At 41.0% G+C, this 13,645-nt stretch overlaps 1 long non-coding RNA gene across 1 annotated transcript; it reads left to right on the top strand.

Annotated features, from left to right (window-relative positions):
- The first annotated feature begins 1,742 nt into the window (after window positions 1-1,742).
- LOC135409929 (uncharacterized) lies at window positions 1,743-5,269 on the top strand. Its single transcript, XR_010428429.1, has 2 exons — window positions 1,743-2,383; window positions 4,788-5,269. It is a non-coding gene; the product is annotated as an uncharacterized LOC135409929 (long non-coding RNA).
- The last annotated feature ends 8,376 nt before the right edge of the window (window positions 5,270-13,645 follow it).

Here is a 13,645-nt window from a genome sequence, read left to right as displayed (position 1 = left end):
ACATATATTATATATTTATTTTCCTCTTAACAGTAGTTTCTGATTTTTCCTTCTCTGGATGAGGCAGGCTGTTGCTCTTACTATCCTTGTGATTTCTAATTTGGCTTCTGCAATGAAATAAAAAACCAGTCCTCACTTTACAAACATGTGGTCATGTTTCTTAAATGAAACAGTGTGATGCACAGAGTACCAAGGCTGTAATTCAAGTTGCTCATCACAAACTGCCAAAGTCATTTTTCTTTCAGGATATTGCCTTTCACTGAATCTGAAGATTGACTTACAATTTGGTGGACCAAGCGGGATATTTGTTACTCTTAGGAAGAGTGATTAGCAAACACTGGCAAGGCATTCTCCTAAACAATATGACACTATTACTCACTGTTGAATTTAAATGAAAAGATAAATATTTCACACAACAAGCTTAGCTGCACATGGCTTTTGCCTCTATTGTTTATTACATATTTCTAAAGTAGCAGGTAATGATTTTTGTGTTTTGTGAGCTATAATTTAAAACCAATAAATCAAAGAGCTTTATTAAAGGATCTTCTTATCCTACTCAGCGCAGCATAGCCAGATGTTAAATTAGAAATGGAGAAGAAAACTTTTAAAACAGTTATGTTTTAAAGGTAAATTAAGTAGTATGTTTGCAGAAATTGTTACCTTCAATTGAGGCTATACTTGCTTTGTCATTTAAAAAAAAAATTAAAAAATTGAAAGTGCTATACTTTTAAAGGGGTTTTACACTGCCTTGGCTACTTCCAGTTGACCCTGGTGGCTTTGGCTATTGCTGTCCTGGCCCTAGGTAGCAGCTGACTGGAAAGACCTGTGGTACAATGCTCAAAATAGTCATGCCTGCAGCAGTGCTATGTGTTTTGTCGCCAAGAACTAAAGCAATGAGTAACTAGTCTGAATTCTCCCATCAGTTGAGCAGCAGAGAAATGTTCTTCTAGTCAGACAACACACAAACAGGTGACATGGCTTTCTACAGAAGAAGAGTGGCATGTGCAAGGAGAGTGCTCTTAGACAAATGTTCTTGCTTGTACATGTGCACTACAACACGAGACCAGTTCGATAAGAGCCCTTAGAAGAGAGCCCTTAGCAAGCTGGTGTTCAAGAGGAGGGCTTAAAATGATGGAAATAGCTTGAATGTGCATGGGGAAGCTGACAAGCGTTGGTGGAGGCAACCTTATCCTCATTAGCAACATCTTAAATCACTGAGTGAATGTCCTTTCTCATGTTTCCTGCAGTTGCTGCAGATAATTCTGAGTCTATAAAACTTTGTTGGATATAGCTCTGTTTGCAGGATCTCATTCCAGTTTTGAGGAGTAAGTACATTCTTGTCCGGTCTTCAGAGTGATGCAGTTTGGAAAAAACAACATACCAAAGCAGTTTTCTTCCATGTGGTCCTCCATCAACATACTTGGTGGACACAGATAGTGCAGACATCTGAGTGACACACACACCTTTCAGTTTAGAAATATTTAGAAATGTTGTGGGAATGATAGTAGAGTATCCGTCTATGTATGCTATTTATTCTCTTTAAATGAGCATTTGCCCTTTAATCTTGCTAAGAAGCACAGTTTAATTCAGAGGACACTCCACTGTGAAACTTTTTGGCTCGTAAGGGGCTGTAACAACTTCTTGCCATGTAAGTCTGAGTCTAGCAAGGTACCATGGGATACAGTAAGGTGTCAAGAAATCCCACCTCATGCTCAAACATATTTGCAGTTGTCATTCAAAGATGTGTTTACATATATTTTTCAGTTTAATCTGATTTGGTTTAACGGGATTTGGAGTGTCCCTAATGATTGTGCCACAGCTGTGTGATCACCTGACTTGATGCTTCAACCAGAGGTTGCACAAAACCACATCATGCAAACCTGCTTTCACCCTTGCACCCAGCACCTGCAATCTTCTATTCATCACATATCTCAGTAAAATGAAGACTGCAACTCTTTGCTGATCTTGAAAAGCAGGTTAGACAAACATCTGCCAGGAATGGTTCAGGTGTAGTTGCTCATACCTTGGGCTGGAAGAACGACTTTCTACAATCAATTGCAACGCAATTTTCTGAGACCTCTAGGAAATTAACATGATGGTTAGACTATTAGAGGGGTGACAAACACAGCTACTAGCTAGTAGCCAAAATTAAAACAAATCATATTAATTATTCAGATTTTTCTGCAGCTGTTAAACTTTTCTAAGTTTACCTAGGTATCACCTTCAACAAGAGAAGACGGGGGAAAGAGAATGTTTTCCTGTTGAGAAGAGAATCCTTTTCAACTTACTGATTGAGAGGACATGCTTTCCATCCTATTTTGTTTGTTATTTCTCCCAAGGATTGACACAGGCAGAAAAAAAGTCTAGATCACAAATGGCAATCGTAAGTCCCTTGGGCAGCTAAGTTCAAAATGTTTATGCTGTGAACTCCCGCCCTAAGCTGCTGCTTGTTTCTGGCTAAATCTCCCCTGTAGCTCCATTTCCATGGTAAAATCTCCATCTATCAGCTGCTGGCCATAGTTACAACTAGTCAAATCCAAATGCTTTTGTCTGAGCACAAGGCCTGCTGGATTTCCCAAACAAACACTTTCCCATCTATTTCTCTTTGCAAGGCAAAGACCTAATTTTAAGTCTAACCCTTGCTTCACATCATACTTTGTTTCTGAATGCCTTGTTGAACACATCTGTGACATCTTTCTCTAGGTAATGGTATGCTCAATCCTCTTTCACACCAGGGGTGCAGTTACAACAAGAAGGACTGTGAAAAACTGACTTAAAAATAACCATCAGCCTGTAAGCTGCACTGCCATTTTGGGAAGCAAGAAAAGAGTGCAACAGAGACAGTTGCACCTATAAATCATCTAGCTGTGAATAAAAAGGGGCTTTCAGTGTCCCAAATCTTGTTATTTTTCCAGCAAAATAGGTTTATTTTGGAGAGTCAGGCTTATATCTTATCTTAAAATTTAGTATCTTGGGTCCTTATTTAATCACAGAGGTCTGATTGATACAGTCAAAGGAGCTTGGGGGATGATTCATATGCCCTACCAGCACAGATGGGCTCTTCCTGCCATTTGATACTCCAGGACAGATGAGACATCTGCACAGGGCTTGCAGATATGATGTAAGACAAAGGAAGTCCATGACCTTTTGGTGAAGCAACTGGATGCCAACCAGGATACTCCACAACACCTAAAATAGCATTAGACACTTGCTTTTAGGCAACTGAATCCTGGTTTTAGAAAGATTAATTATTTCTAGGTTCATTGATTATACAGAATATATTTCCATGGACTTGAATGAATTCCCACATTCATGCCTGAATTTAGATGTTCTCACCTGGTATTGAATGTCCTCTCCCAGCAGGATTAAGTGGCCTAAATATGGCTGTCTAGTACAATCTCACGTACCCCACCTGGACTCCAGCTGCTACTGCAGGAGGCTGAGGGTCCCCCAGCAGTGCCATGTCTTCTCTGTCAGCCCCAAGCAATTATTCCAGACATGCTGAGGTGTCTCAGAGGGCTTTGGGCATCTGTACTCAAGCCATCTGTGCCTTGAAGAGGGCTGGGAGAATGCTGTCAGTATGGTCAGTGCCAGGAGCACTCTGATGTTTCTGGAAGGGGAGAGCCAAAGCCTGCACGGATATTATTCACAAGACTTTTGTCACGTATGCTGGCTACAGTGGGTTCACCACTGGCTTACATGGGCAGCATTCATTCACTCCATGCTTATTTTGCACTACAGTCTGTTTTCCAGCTCAAAAAGCATATTGGAGACTGATGCTGAGATTTCCATTTTTTATGTGATCTGGTGGTCCCGTCAAAGTGACATGAGCTGTGCCCTCTGATACTAACAGCACTTTCAGAGATTCCCAGTACTTTCTTATTAGTTAGATCCGTGCTTTGTATTTTTTTCTACCAACCCAGTCCTTCAGAGAGATTTGTAAATTTTATTTCAATATTCAGTGGTTTGAAATTTGTTTTTTGGCATCAGCATAGACTTTGCAGAGCAGCACAATGTGCAGTGGAAGTTTGAGTAATTCAGATAAAATTCATCCTTGGAGTACATAGGCTTTGCCTGACAGTCTTTTTTTTGGGTGAGAACAAACTTTAGCCTTTGTGCACAGTAGGAAATGGTAGGGATAACACACAGCAGGAGAAATCCTGACCTGTAGTGGAGCTGTGACAGGAGGGATTAAACTAAAGAAATTAATGGGGATCCACCCCAGGCAAAGGAGGAGAGAGTGAAGGTCTTGACAAATTTAATGCTCCACGGTGCCTTCTCTGACTTTGCAAGGAGATCCACTCGATCAATGTACAGAATTGTCTCTGTATACTCCTGCTGGTGAGCACGTCTTTCCATTGTGAGACAGCAATTCACATAGTTCTGATCTCTTATTTTACCTCAGTGAGCAGGTGTAAGGATAATAAACTCCTTTCCAATAAACTGGTAATGCCACTTTGCTGTTTCATGCCAGGTGAGGAGCAGCAGGGATAAATGAAACCTCAGTGCCAAGGTGATGAAATGTTTCCATTGTCAGTTTGACACAAGCACGTGAGCGGTCAGAGCACGGTGCTAATAACACAACGCCAAGGTTACAGGTTCAATTCCCATATCAGCCATTCACCTAGGAGTTGGACTTGATGATCCTAGTGGGTCTCTTCCAACTCAGAATACTCTGTGATTCTTTGAACAAGAGAGCAAAGATGACACCCAAATTGAAAAGGGTTTGGGTAAACTTGTTATTTGAGAGTACATCACTGTGCGCTCACACCTGTGTGCCTTTACAGGGTCTGGTCAGCAAGGACTGAAAAAAAATGTCACAAGTGCCTTTGCAATAGATACCTCTGCAAGCGCACAGCAGGAAGACCAATAGCTGGGAGAGAAGTACATCCATCACCAATGGGCAGGCACTCCACGCTGCTCACTGCCTCCCAAAACCTGCAGATGCAGCAGGGAGCTGTGGCTTCCATCAGCGGAGGAGCTTTACTTATGGGGACATGCAGGGTCCAGCACTGATCATGTTCAAATCCAAGTGATAACTCAGCGATGGCCCAAGCACCCACCTACAAACACTGCACTCTGCATGGGAACAACAGGAGACTGCAGTCAGAGGGAACAGCTGCCTTAACTCACACAGATGCTGGATATAAACACAGCAATTAATACTACAGAAATAAAAGCCAGTGTGACACAGTTATGCAAGTTACAATGATCTCTTTTGCAAAAGGTTGAGTCATGCTAATTACAACAACAAATCTTGCTCATAGTAGACAGTGTCTCTTGTCTCTGCTTCTGTTTTTTCCTTTTGCCTACAGCAAAGACAGACTTTGCTGAAGATTGGGCCAGCTGACCAACAAAGATGACTGAAGTCTCTGAAACATTAGAACAAGAGCGTGGGCTAAAGAAGACATTATTATAAACAAGTCTAATACTGCAAAACTCAGTTCATGGAGGTTTGGAACACCAAGTGTAATTGTCCAGGGTTGCTACTGTTGTAGCCTATGCTCAGTGGCACAATATGGCATACTTTTCACTTGAAGATTATTTCCTACAGAGGACAGCTACCTTTCCTCTGAGCTTCTGTCTGTGCTGTCATGCTGCAAGTGTGGTCCTTAAAGAGCTTTTAAAAAAATTTTCTTTTTGACCAATTGTCTTGAATATGGAAGCCTGGAACTACATCCTCAGAGGGGAGCAGGACAGCAAAGTGTTTGTGGGGCCCATCACTGGCTTAGGAGGCTTGAAGTAACCCCTCATCTTTTTGGTGGTGCTGGCAGGGAATAGTTTTAACCTTGATGTAATAGCCATCCCAAAATATCTCTTCTGAATAGCCTTACAAAAGCTGCCAGGCAAATCTTTCATAGCTTTAAGTATTACTGGTACTTTCCAGATAACGTAATTCTGCTTTTTCTGGGCCATTCCTAAAATATTACAGACACACTGCATGATTGCAGAGGCAGCAGCACAACAAAACATTTGCCAACTCTGACTTTCTCCCTGCCACCGAGTTCCTGGGCCTTCTTGCCTCTCACGTCCACAAAACACACTGATACAGTAGGTGAGGCTGTGGAAATGAGCTAAGACTCTGCTGTCCCTCTCATAGAATAAAAAAGCCAAATCTCTCCTTCAAACAGTTAGACTTTGATTTATGTCTCCAAAAGGCAGCAAAGCCCAATTTGTGCTTCTGCAGACCAAGACCAGGAACTAATCTTGATGTCCTAAAGAAATCATGATGGGTACATTGCCAGTGGATCCCTTTTTAGTGAGCTAGGAAGGGCTTTATGACAACTTCTGACTAAAGCTGTTTGTTAAATATCCAGATTGCAATCCTTTTAAACTTCCATAGAGCCAAATCAGCATCCTATTACTACTTAAGAGATGGACAGCACAGGTTTGCCTGTGAAGCAGGTGCACAGTAAGATCTGGACAGCAGTTGAAAAGATGTGATGATAGATGTTGGAGCTAAATAGATTCTTTAAAAATAAATATTACTAGTGACTCAGGATTAAATTCTGCAGTTCTCGCTTACACAAACCTGCTGAGCTTTCAGACTTATTGCACACTGCAGCACACAGATGTTGATTAAATCCGAGTGAAACTGGAGGCTTCAAACCTAGCCCTTTCACACCCAAACTCATTCTATAAATGGAAAAAAGGGGAGAAGAGAGAAAAGAAAACAGAAAATTAAAAAACCCTACAATGCTAAATATATAAGAGCCCTGCTACAGATAAACTTGCAAAAAATATGAAATATATATTTTTTGCAGTCCAAGGCAAAAAAAACCCACTGACTCCAATGACATAGAAATCTACCTTATGGTCACCATCTGACATTTCAGCTATGTTTTCAATGTCATCAAGAGTCTGTTGATTAATTCAGGCACAGAGCTACCTTGATTTGCATTAGATTTTTTGATTTGCACACACATTAGTTAAGGAAACAGACATTGTATTACCCTTTGTATCTGTACAGTTAAGCTCGTACAAGCCTCGGTTTGTTAAAAACTATATGGTTTAGTGGTGGGCTTGGCAGTGCTGGGTTAACAGATGGACTCAATCTTCGAGGTCTTTTCCAACCTTAATTATTCTAGAATTCTAAGTCAATAGAGACACTTCCATCTAATTTTTTTTAATAAGGTCAAGTTACTTATAATATTAGTCTGCAAAAATTGATTTCTGAGTACTTAATTCCTCTTGCAAAACAAATTGATTCTTTGTAATATTGCTTGAGCTACTCATTAGTCATTCATTTGAAATGACTTTAAATACATTTTTATCTTCCTTCTAGAAAAACACCACATTTTTCACAACTGGAAGAGAAGCAAGGAGACTCTTCAGTGGGATACCACTAATCAGAACCTGCATTCTTGTTATTCAGCCATTTAATCATCCCTTGTCATGACAAAACTGCCTGCTTTCAGCAGCTTTACCCGAATAAGAACTTGAAGAGTTTATTGCTTGGCAAATATTATTACAATGGGGGATAACTAAATGTCCCCCTCAAAAAAACCCAAACCAAACCAAAACCAAACAATTCAACAAAAACAGAAAGGCAAGATGTTAAAAAAGCCCTGACATTATTAATGGTAGTAACTGTAGCCAAGCAAACGCTGTAGCACTGAGAGTGGTGTGCTCATTCTTGACACAGCCAGCTTAAGCTGGTCCCTCATTTGTGTATATAGTAACCAGCCCCAAACAGATCAAGTAAAGGGAGCCCCAGCTGTAAAACTTCCAGTTCAGTATATTAAGACCATCACACTCTTTGCTCTATAAAAAGCCACGTAGAATTAGGTCAAGATCTCTTTCCTTGCCACAAAGAAAAAATAGAAGGTGGTATTGAGTCCTTCTCTAAACAACCAGCTGAGAAATGGCACAGGGACCACAGGAGGTAAGACAACACTCCACGGCAGGGTAGAGAGGGATCCTCAGCGAAGAGCTAAAATTCTTCCCAAGCTTTGAGAGAGTTCAAATGAAAGTTCAGCTTTAGCGACTTCTGAGGGAGTAGCAGCTCTCCAAACAGATGGGATGAATAAGCAGATGAGAAAGAGGTAGCACCAAGGGAAAAACCTGTCCCTATTTAAAACAGTGAAGAACTAGGATTAATGAGGAAACCCAAACTAAAACAATCCCTTAAAGGCAAACAGCTTCAGATTTTCAAAAACTAACTACAGAAGGCTTGAAGACACCCCCAAAACTCATTGCTGAGGGAAGCGGAAGTGTGTGACTTTATAATAAGACAGGAGTTAATCCGCTGCAAAAAAACAATCCATGGATTTTAGTTATATTGTCTCTACTGTCAATACGTGAAAATGAGGGCAAAGGATCTGATTTGCCCGTGGCTTCATGCATTCAAATGCACTTTTCACATGCAGCAATACCAGATGTTGTGCCTCTGTGTTCACTTCTGATTTCCTTTTACAGTTGTACCTCTCTCGCCAATCTCCTCATGCAAATGCATGGCATCTAAATTACCTGTTTTCTTTTATCTAACAGGTCTTTGCCATGATAAGAGGCACATACAGAAGCTGGACAAAAACCTCAAGAAGGAAATTAGTAATTAAAAATAACCCCAATCTGTTAATTCTGGTATTAGAGTTTGTGCTTAAATAATATTCCAGGGCTCCTCACTTAAAGACAAGTGAAGGAAGGTTCTGCTCAGACCACTCAAAGCCAAGTTTTGACTCACCTGTCCCCTTGCTTTTTAGCAAGACAGGAAGAGCTCTTGTTCAACAGATCACGTAGATGGACACAGGAAGTACAGAATACACGTATTCTCACAGGAATAAGGCTCTTTAGCCTAATCCAGAACAGCCTAAATCACAGAGGATGGTTAGATGATGGAAATAAACACTCATTTAGAGTCTCATTCCTCACCATCTTGGCTCTTGTGATGAGCCCAGGTGGTGCAGCACTGTTGGGGTTTCCCCAACAGCTTTGCTACTGAGCAGCAGCACTTGCACTGCCAGGGAAGGAGAGAGCAGGCATTAAATGCACAATACGCAGCTAACAGCAGTCAGGAGCCACTGACAAGGCGGGCACAGCCTGGTGTCACTCTTCTTAGCATAAAAACTTGGAGCATTTCTTCATTCTTCCATGCTCCTGAACATGAAGATCTCCTATATAGCACCACAATTTTAAATAAATATTTAGAATCACAGAATGGTTTGGGTTCGAATGGACCCAAAGATCACCTAGTTCCAAACCCCCTGCCCTGTGCAGGGACGCCTTCCACTAGACCAGGTTGCTTAGGGCCCATCCAGCCTGACCTTGAACACTTTCAGGGATGGGACATCCACAGCTTCTCTAGACAACCTGTTCAGAGTTATCTGCTTTGTTGCCTTCTTTGAGATGTGTGTAATCTGATTGTATGCAAAAATAAGGTTAGGCCTGATTAACTTAACATGAAACATTTAATCAATTAAAGAAAAAAAATAAAAAGGCTTCTGTAAAGCACTGGAACAGACCGCCCAGGGAAGTGGTTGAGTCACCACTCTTGAGTTACCTCAGCTAGGCAAGCAAAAGGAGGTCTCTACCAATAAGAAAGGATTTCTTATTTTAAAAACAATGAAAACAGTGTGTGTGGTTTGAGGATCATATTCAGTGTTCAGTGTTATCCTTCGCCTTTAGCTGCCCTTATTTAGGAGAGCCACCACAATTAACTTTGGGTATTAGTGACTTCAAGCTAAGGAGTCATTCCAGAGCCATAAGGAATAGGATAAGAAAATGTCAAACACCAAAGATCATAGAATGGCTTGTGTTGGAAGTGACCTTTAAAGGTCATCTAGTGCAATCCCCCCTGCAGTGAGCAGGGACATCTTTTACTGTATCAGGTTGATCAGAGGCGTGTCCAACCTGACCTTGAATGTTTCCAGGGATGGGAATCTGTTCATCTCCAGTCTGTATTGACACTGGGAGTTGCCCCAACCCAGGTGCAGCACCTTGGACTCGGTGTTGTTAGACCTCAAGAGATTCCCACAGGCTCACTTCTTGAGCTTGTCCAAGTCCCTCTGGAGGGCATCCCATGCTTCAGTGTGTCAACTGCACCACTTAGCTTGATGTCATCTGCAAATTTGCTGAGGGCTCACTTGATCCCTTTATCTGTGTCATTGATGAAGTTATTAAGTAACACTGATCCCAGTTTGGACCCCTGAGGGACACCACTTATCACCAATGTCCATTTGGACACTGAGCCCTTTACCATTCCCCTCTTGTTGTGACCATCCAACCAATTCCTAATCCACCAAACAGTCCACTCATCAAATCCATCTCTCTCCAGTTCAGAGAAAAGGATATTATGGGGGACCATGTCAAATGTTTTAAAGAAATTCAGATTAATGGCATCCGTAGCCCTTCCCTTGTCCACTGATGTAGTTGCTCCATCACAGAAGGCCACCAGGTTGGTCAGGCAGGACTTGCCCTTGGTGAAGCCATGCTGGCTATCCCAAATCACCTCCCTGTTCTCCACGGGCCTTATCATACCTTCTAGAAAGATCTGCTGTATGATCTTCTCAGGCACGGAGGTGAGGCTGACAGGTTAGTCAGCCCTCCCAGGGTCCTTCTTCCTACCCTTTTTAAAGGTGGGTTCAACGTTTCACTTCTTCTAGTCACCTGGGACTTCACCTGACTTTTCAAATGTCATGGAGAGAGGCTTGGCAACTATAGCAGCCAATTCTCTCAGACTCTGGGATGTACCTCCTGGGGTCCATAGACTTATGCACAATCAGGTTCCTCAGGTGGTCATGAACCTGATCTTTGCTTACAGTGGGAAGCACTTTTCTGCTTGTGAGCTCGATGCCTCCTATAGCTGGAGCAAAAAGGCTTCATCAGTAGGGTCACCTTGATCAGGGGCCTGTCATAGTCACTGACCAGGAAGTTTCCCTTAGTTGTTTGTACTTGAACAAACTGCACAGGTAATGTCAAGACAATGCCGTGGACATTTAGCTGGCTGCCAACTGCAGTTAAGAAGTCCCTGTGAGCTGGAGAATGCAAACCTGCTTTCCACATCCAGAAAAGTCCAGCAGATGCCTCCAGCAATAAGGATGAGAATATACTCTAGAGCTGTGAGTTTGTCATTCTTCACCAGTCATTTGCCAGATCACCCACTTCAGCAAACTCTGTAGGATTCAGGACCCTGAATGTTTTAATCAAGGACTTGAGGCACACACTGAGTACATAAGACAATCTCTGAATTCCTAGAGTGGAAAAAACAATGTTTCTTTTGCATTGTTTTTTGTTTCCTGGTTTGTTTGCTTTTTTCCTTATAAATGCAAAAATCTATTTATGTTTTTGATTACAATGTGGTTTTGCAGAGGTATTTTTACATAGCTGTCTCTGGTGCCATTAAGATCTCTTTCCCAGGTGGTTAGAGGCTGTCTCTGTGTATTATGTTATACTTGTCAACACTGAATTTCATTTATCATATTATCACCTCTCGTAACATGTCAAGAGATCCTTTTGGAACTCTGCAGCTTATTTTTGTTTTCACGGTCTTGAATAATTCTACATTATTGTCATCACATTATTTTCTACATTTCCCATTAACTCTTAGGAATACACTCAGCAGCACAGCTGCTCCTGGGTCATTGTAAACCTGACCATTTATTGCCTTCGTGCTGTTAACAAATTATTTAAAAAAAGCAAAATGACTCCTTATCCCAGCAAAGCTCAATTCCTGTAAAGATCTTAAGTTAGTGACCTTTGAAAAGGTTGTGGAAATTCACATATGCTGTAAACTGGAGGACCCTGAACTACATGTTTGTAGATATGGTCAAAGAACATATAAAACCTTCTTCCTTTCCCATCCTATGCCTATTACTTATCAGCTAACACCAACACTGCCGTTCTTCTCAGTTTCCCTGACACAGATGTCAGACTCACTCGCTCCACTGTTCCCTAGATCCATCCAAAACCCCCTTAGACGTACACCTCACATTTGTATAATTTCCTGTGCTTTGATATCAAGCCTACTTTCAGATGCAGGCACCATGCTCTGGTTCAGAGCCGGTAACTTTACTGCAGAGTTCTGAGTAACTACCATCTGATCCTGGTGCTCTGCTGCTATTAAATTCATTGACAAGTACATCTTTTAACTTTTCTGGTTTAACCCTGCCTTCTTTTGGTACAAATCTGGCAGGTTTCTTGCTCCTGATGGGTTAAATGACCATAACATTTTCCTACCTCTCTCTCGCTATTTTTCTAACTGAATTTTTAACAATTTTACATTATTTTACATTGAACTTGTTACCTTTAACAGCAGAGAAACTTTTAAATTTGTTTTAAATTTAAATCACTGTAATCCATAATCCAATAATATGAGTATAGTTTTACTCTGCCTGTACACTACCTACACTACCAATCAGGTTTCATATAAGCGGGCTTAACCCCCCCCCAAACCTACCCAAGCTACACAATTCATACTAAAAATAAATACATTCTAAAAATATTTGAAGTTTGCTTTACTTCATTGCATTTTTCAGCCTGTTGCATATTGTCTTCCACCAATGGCAAAATTCCCATGAGTGCTTTGAGAAACAGAAAAGCCAATTGAATAATCCAGAGCTTTGTGGAATTTGATGTTAATAACTGAAAATCACTCTTTTGCACATAGAACTGAGGAGCTGTACCCTCCTCAGCCTTACTATTCATGGAAGTCAGGAGAAATTTTAATTCCATGGGGCTACCCCTCCAGACAACACACATTTTCAATGTTAAAGAAGTGCTTGGAGATAGAGTGTAGAACAAGAAGTATTTATAGAAGTTACATAGTAGATCTTTGTCAACTAACACTACATTTCAGAGCATTAGTGTCGATTCCTTTATCAGTTATAAAAAAGAAATTAAGCCATGCCTGCATCAGTCATAAGCTGTAACACTGTCCATACAGTTGGCATCCTTTTTAAAAGAGATATAACACAGAGTAAGCCAGTTCCTCTGATTTAATTTGAAAGATAAACTGTTTATGTCCAGCATCAATCCCATTGCCAAAGCTTAGGACACAACTTTGACAGCAGCACCAGTCTGAGCTACATTCACCCCTGGTGACAAATACAATAAACATGACAGTGGGAACATGCCTGTTAAAAAAGAACCACATCTTAACAAAAGCTATGGCAGTCATTCCAACAGCAGTATATTTGCTCCTTTATTTCCAATAACAGGACGTGGCTCAGGACCACTCATTTGCAGTACTTGTAAAGTCAGGCGGGTCTGTGAAATGGAATGTTTATATCAACCTAATACAGTTAATATCTTAATACTAGCTCCCAAGTATAAATTAAAAAGTATCTTTTAACTATAAACTTTCAGAGGAAATAAACTGGTGAACATCTGAATGCAGAGCCAAGTGTCTCCTACACTTGGTGTGACTACTAGAAACAGCAGCTAATGCGTGAAACAGCCACAGTGACAGGAAAGGTTCATTTTTTCCCTTTGCCACTCTTCAGGAGAGCATTACCTGAATTCAAAAGCTCTTCATCCAAAAATGCAGATGCCTATACATTGAGTTAAAAATCTACATATCCTCCCACCTCCCTCATTTCTATTGCCAGCCTTCAGTTGTTCATTAATTAGCCAGGGGTTGTTTTCTAGCTTTATGACTTTCAAAGTTGCTTTTAAATTTTTCTGTCTTCTAGTTAAATTTCTTTCCACA

This window comes from Pseudopipra pipra, chromosome 2, assembly GCF_036250125.1.
Source record: "Pseudopipra pipra isolate bDixPip1 chromosome 2, bDixPip1.hap1, whole genome shotgun sequence".
Classification (NCBI taxonomy): Eukaryota; Metazoa; Chordata; class Aves; order Passeriformes; family Pipridae; genus Pseudopipra; species Pseudopipra pipra.
This window is presented reverse-complemented; position numbering and strand designations above follow the sequence as displayed.